The sequence below is a fragment of the Culex quinquefasciatus genome, chromosome 2 (assembly GCF_015732765.1).
Source record: "Culex quinquefasciatus strain JHB chromosome 2, VPISU_Cqui_1.0_pri_paternal, whole genome shotgun sequence".
Lineage (NCBI taxonomy): Eukaryota > Metazoa > Arthropoda > Insecta > Diptera > Culicidae > Culex > Culex quinquefasciatus.
This window is the reverse complement of record NC_051862.1, coordinates 168,719,498-168,726,090: the sequence shown is the minus strand read 5'-3', so window position 1 is coordinate 168,726,090 and position 6,593 is coordinate 168,719,498.

Here is a 6,593-nt window from a genome sequence, read left to right as displayed (position 1 = left end):
CTGCAAAGGCATATCTCAGTTGAAAGGTTCTCCAAATCTCTGAATTGCAAATGTAACATCTTGGAACAGAACTGCTAAATTCTAGTAAAAACACAAATTGAATTGAATTGTATGAGCTAGTTTTGAAATATGCGCTTGGAATATTTCTATTCTGGGGTTTTAAGAAAAAAGTTCAAACAATCACGAATTAAATACCGTGGAATCCATACATTCCTAGGTTGTTTTATAAATAAGTTACTTCTACCGATTCGCCGAAGAACTCACTGTCAAAAACACTCATCCTAGAGGTTCCTGATTCCACATTTTGAGATGCTGCTACTTTTCCCTTAATTTTGCGAGGAATCATAAAATGTTTTTTCTACAACACTGTTGTTACATTGGGGGATATGTTGTTAGATGAACATCTTTGTTGATTGGATATTGGAGGATTCTGCAAATTTTAGTTTTTGATTGTCACAAAAATGTCATTTATTGGTTCAGATGTATCATCTCTTTTTAAGTCCACTACATTGATATTAAATTTGCATGTCATCAGCATGTTGCAAAACATAATGAGCATTAAATGACCGTCTAGAAAAGAAAATTTTGCTTTTCAAGCGAAAGTTCGCGCACTCCAATTAATCAAAACAAAGCAACACCTATTCCAAGGTTCATGTTTTGCCACACTGCTGGTCAGCAAAGTGTTTCGTTTCGTTCACCAGCAGCATAACATTCCAGGTACCAGCAGGTGTGAATTAGTGCAGTCAAGTGTTATTGCTAGTTATCCATGTAACACAGCTCGCAAACATAACGATCCACACACACTTAACAATATGATTCACGGGTCCTCCACGCACTGATATGAATCACCTCTAGCATATGTTTCACTGACATAACACTCTAGTTTGCAGTGTATTCTTAATTCAGTGTATAATTTTCTCGCTGGCTGCACTGCCACTATTACGATGCATAAATTTAAACAAATAGACCACTTTCAATGTACCGGTCTTTTGGAGAAAAACGTTGCTTACTCCACGTGCACGACCAAAAACCAAAAACGATACCGATTAAACTCATTCATTTATTCACAACTCGGTGAAGGTTCGTGCAGCTCCGTAACCAACTGACTCACTGACTGACTTTCGGACGGCACACGAACTGGCAACCCTTTTTCGGCTTCTGACTCCTTCCTGGAGACTGTTGATGCCGCCGCCGCCGAACATGCTGCACGTACTCGTCATGTTACTTCATCGATCGCCGACGTCGCGTCTCGACGGCAATCACTTCCACGAGACTTTCCTTCTCCGTTGCTGTCTGGTCGGTGATCGTTGGTTCATGGCATAGAGTTCAAAACAATCGGCGGGCTATATTTCCCGCAGCGAAAGCGAAAATTGCGTGATGGTGTTTGCCACTAGCAGCACTTTTTTGGATTGTTCACCCCTCAAACATCTTGGAACGCTCGAAACTTTAATATCAAAACAAAATGAGATAACCCACCTTTTTGGATCATGAATATTTAACGACGTTTTGAGATAAAGGCTGCACGCATTGATGAGACTCTCGACCTTTCTCAATCGAAGATTATCAAGGTGTAGAGCAATCTAGAGTGGTTCATCGAATGTGAGAATCATAAATTTGGAAAACTGGCCAACTTTGTCAATGTTCATGGTAAAATCAATACCAAAATAGTAGTTTATGCAACAAGTTGCAAAAAGAGGATTTTTTCAGCACGAGTCGTACATTTATCCAACGAGGTTCACCGAGTTGGATAAATACGAAGAGTGCTGAAAAAATCAAATTTTGCAACGAGTTCCATACAACATTTTTTGCAATTCCAAAAAACACACACTGAGTGAAATTTTATGTCAAATTTTCATGCATTTTGTCAATAAATCGTTTGAATAAAAAAAAAGTTGAAAAGTGTTACTTTTCGAAACAAGTGCTGAAAAGTTCAATTTTTCAGCACCCATTTGAGTGCTGAAAAGTAGAACTTTTCAGCATTTATTTCGAAAAGTGTTGCTATTCGATTCTGTTATTTTTGGTACAGAAAAGTAGGCTATTTCGTCGTTCAAGAATGACAGGAAAAGTAAGTAGTTTCACGACGGAATTGCAAAAAGTGTTTTTTTTGTAATCCCTTTGACTCTTGTACAATATTTTGAAACAATAATCAGCTACAAAATACATTACCGGCTCCGTGGCTTAATGGTTACGGTTTCCGCCTCACAAGCAGAAGTTTCAGGGATCAAATCCCGGTCGGTACCTTTGAAATTTGGAATCAGGAATTGGAACAAAAACGAAATTAAATCAGGTGGGATTCGAACTCACACCTCTGGATTGATGGTCTGGGACTCTAACCAGTCGGCCATCTGAAGGTTATAAAACATGTTGTATTCTTCTCATATTAAATACGCTCTGATCCCTGATTTGCCTGAAGGGATTGGGAGTATTAAGATAGATCAAGGATCCGTCTGGTGCTTGCTTCTATGTTAAGGCGGGGCCGGACAATGCCCAACGACCTCGGAATTGGGCTGCTAGGATCTCTGCCATTCTAAAATGGGTCGTTGGAAGCAGCGCGAGGGCTATCACCACCTAATACCTGACTGAGATAAGTTGTATCAGCATTCGGCATATACAAAGTCTGATACAAATTATACTTTCCCATAATTTCGCTACCGGTTAGCGGGTATTGGATTGGCACACACACACACACACACACACACACACACACACACACACACACACACACACACACACACACACACACACACACACACACACACACACACACACACACACACACACACACACACACACACACACACACACACACACACACACACACACACACACACACACACACACACACACACACACACACACACACACACACACACACACACACACACACACACACACACACACACACACACACACACACACACACACACACACACACACACACACACACACACACACACACACACACACACACACACACACACACACACACACACACACACACACACACACACACACATAATCAGCTACAAAATACATTATATTGGCTTTAAAATTCAGGAAGCAATAATTTTTTTTTTCGAATTCGAAACTTCTATTGAAATAGATTTGCAATCAACAGAAAATAATTTGAAATCTGTCTTGATGAGTTATTTACATGATTGAACTGTTGTTTGTTTGTTTGTTTGTTTGTTAAAAGTTTTTTTCGGGATTAGTTTTAAGCTTGGATTATTTTTAAAACAAATGATTGCGAAACAACCGTACTGGCGTATAAAGCTCTCCTACACATAGAAACAAATCGAAAAATATAATTTTATTATTTTTCCAGCAATTCTTTGCGTGACAGGACGGCGAAAAGACCATTTTAAGAAAATAAATACTCTTCCTTTTATTGCCACGCAGGCCATGATTGTTCAATATTTAAGATAGAGCAAACGGTAATGCAATATTTGAAATGGAAATGATTTTGTTTATCATTTAGAAAACAAATTTCAAACTGCAAGAAGAGTCATTTCTTTTGAGCTTGCTTATGATTTGAAATCTCATAATTGCAAAACATCTGCAATCCTATCAAATCCGTTTTATAACACTTTTTTCATGATTTTTTTTAATTATGGTTTGAAATGTTTTCCTTCCGTTGAACTCGTCCAGAGTGGATTAAGATTATCCAATTCTAAAAAAAAACAAGCATATTTAAACAGTAAATTTCTTTTAACTAGTTTAAAGATAGTAGTTATTTTCTAAGCAACTACACAGACAAATTCAGTTTCCATCCCATTCCCCAAAATGCTATTCTTCAGAAAACCATTCGCCAGAATGGGTCATATCCCATTGAAGGTATCAAAATGAAGGGTTATTTTTGGCGTAAGTTTCATGGAGTTTCACTTTTCTTATTTTATAAGAATTTCAGCTTTGAAGATATCATAAAGAAGGGTATTTTTCAAGAATCATGAAATTAATACAGATTAACTCTTCTTTTTAATAAGATTTAAAAATTTTAAAATTCAAAAAATAGTGTCAATTTCAACAAGAATTATCCCAGTTAACTCAATCGGAATTGTGAGACGGAATTCAATTCGAATTGTTTACGTATGACGTTTCAAACGCAACAACCGATACGTACTCGGAATTTGAAACGGAATACGTAAAAGATTATAATTGAATTCCGTTTCAGAATTCCGATTGAGTTGACTGGGATGATGTTTGGCGAATAGTTTTTTTGATTAATGGCATTCTAAAGAATGATTTATTTTGTGGAATGGCATAGAACAAAAAAATAAGGCTTACAGAAAAAAAATATTTTGAAGGACAAACATAGATTAAATTTCTGTACCGATTGTGAGCCAAACCGGCTAAGGTTAAAGGTACACAGCAATCAAGGAAGTTGTTGTCTTCTCATTCTATAATTGTTATACTTACGAACCCAATCCTGAAATAAGTTGACTATAAAAATTGACAAATTTTGCTATAAATATTTATTAAAATAGTAACATAGGGGATGAATAGAAAATTATATAGATAGTTCCCGTAGTTTTGAAGAAACCAAATACTCTGTAACAAAAATCTGGGTGCAAAATCTCTGGTTGATGTGCACTGTTAAGGGGAATCGCTGTTGAGCGTTGAAGTTTGTTTGGGAAAAATCGTGAATCAGTGTAAAGAAAACAAAGCTTCTGCCGGCGGGCCAGGCACAGGTCTCACCCAAATTTGTCTTTGTGAGATTCTTGTAGTAAATTTAATCTTTACAATTTTGTAGAAGGGTGCAAAACGGTCCAAATTGATCTTATATACTCCCTATTTATCTCTTTCAAGTGAAAAACCCGATTTATTTCCATAGCATTGCAGTAGCGGAGCAGAGTAATTTTTCAAAAACACTTAGTTTCAGACTAACTAACTGGTCATCCGTAATTTATATAATTTTTAAGTTTGAACATTGGTTTCAGCAGCAATGTCCAGTAATATCATGAATATAAAATAAACAATTATGAATAAAAAATGTCAAGCAATATTTTGTATTGACTACTAGTGATGAAGATATTGCCTTCCTTGTGCAAGTGTACCCTCTTCTGATCTTGAACAATTTTGCTTTTTAGTAGTGTATCGATGCATCAGTCCTCTCTTGTTTCCTATCTAGTTGGCATAAGAGAACACATAGGCATCGGTTTAAGAAAACGACCGTAGAGAGCTCGGACTTCATCTGAGTAAAAACTATGATACATTCATTGAAACCGGTAAACATCAATATGGCCTCTAAATGAGCAATCCAAACATTTTCGCCCATCAGCAGATCATATCCAAAGTTTCCCTTAACCGCAATTTGTTCAAATTATATTGATGATGAGCACAAGGTTTCCTTTCAAAATAACAATTTCTGTTACATCAATGTGAATTATGACCCGAAGTTTCATGTTTTTACTTTTATACCACTTTTTGTATCCAAAATCCTCGCAATCCTCAGCAGTTACATCCAGTCACTGAATGATTCAAGACCGTTTGCACACTGTCCCAAATTCCAGCACCACTCTATCAACCATTTCACCGACTCGGACCTTCGTCTAACACGTCCCTCCCGTCCGTCTGAGAGATGTTTGATGAACTCAAACTTGCTATCACTGAACCACTTTTTATCGCGCAGTTTTTTTCCCCTCACGATTTTTTTTCACTTGCACTTTCCGCGTCGCCGCCGCCGTCGATTACGCGATCAACATTGGCGCACGATCAACGCTCTTCAAAACAAACCTCCGACGTGGATGTTGAAAGGCTGTTCCGTGCGCGCTCGCGTTTTTTAACGTAAGACTGCGGAGAAGTCGCCCGACGCGGTCGATGGTTCGAGGAAAACTGAGTTGGCGGCGTCGCTTGGCGTGCACTTTTTCGCTCTACTCTGCGCGAAGCAGCTCACGAAGTTGTCGGAGTTGCTCAGGCTGAAGAAGTTGGTGCGCGTTAAAGAGAGTTGAAGTGACTCCGACAGAAAAAGTGCTGGATGGTTCTACGATCGTTTGTTTTTGTTTGTTATGCATTCATATAAAAATGGGTAGTTTGAAAAAAATGAACTCGTTTTGAATTTGTTCTCCGCGTAACAATAATCAATTTTTATAAATTTAGCGAAGAAACTGTTGTTATTTCAATCCTGATTTTTGGACTATAATATCCAGTGATAAAGCTCCCTGATATCATGATTTTATGACCTGTATGCAAAGCATCATGCACTCACGGAAGCAAACTCCCCCTCAAAGGGGCTTCAATTTGTGAAGTAGTCCGATAGTGTTCCGTAATGATCATCTACGGTGTGAGAAATTTTACTTAATCGCTCCCATTGTAATGTGAACAGGTACGGTGAGGTTACCTTGCGGAAGCATAAAGTGCATGTGATACTCTACAATATGGGCAATTTTCCACAGAGAGGTATCAGAAATTATCTACCACGTTGTGTTGTAGTATTTGTATCATAAGTACTCTGGATTTCCCAGATCTTTTTTAATTATTTTTTTCGTTTATCTACTGGATTTCATCATATCAAACAAATAGTTTTTTAATAATTTTAATAGATTTTTGCCATTTTTTCATTGGCTATTAGAATTGAGAAATAATTCAAGCATTCA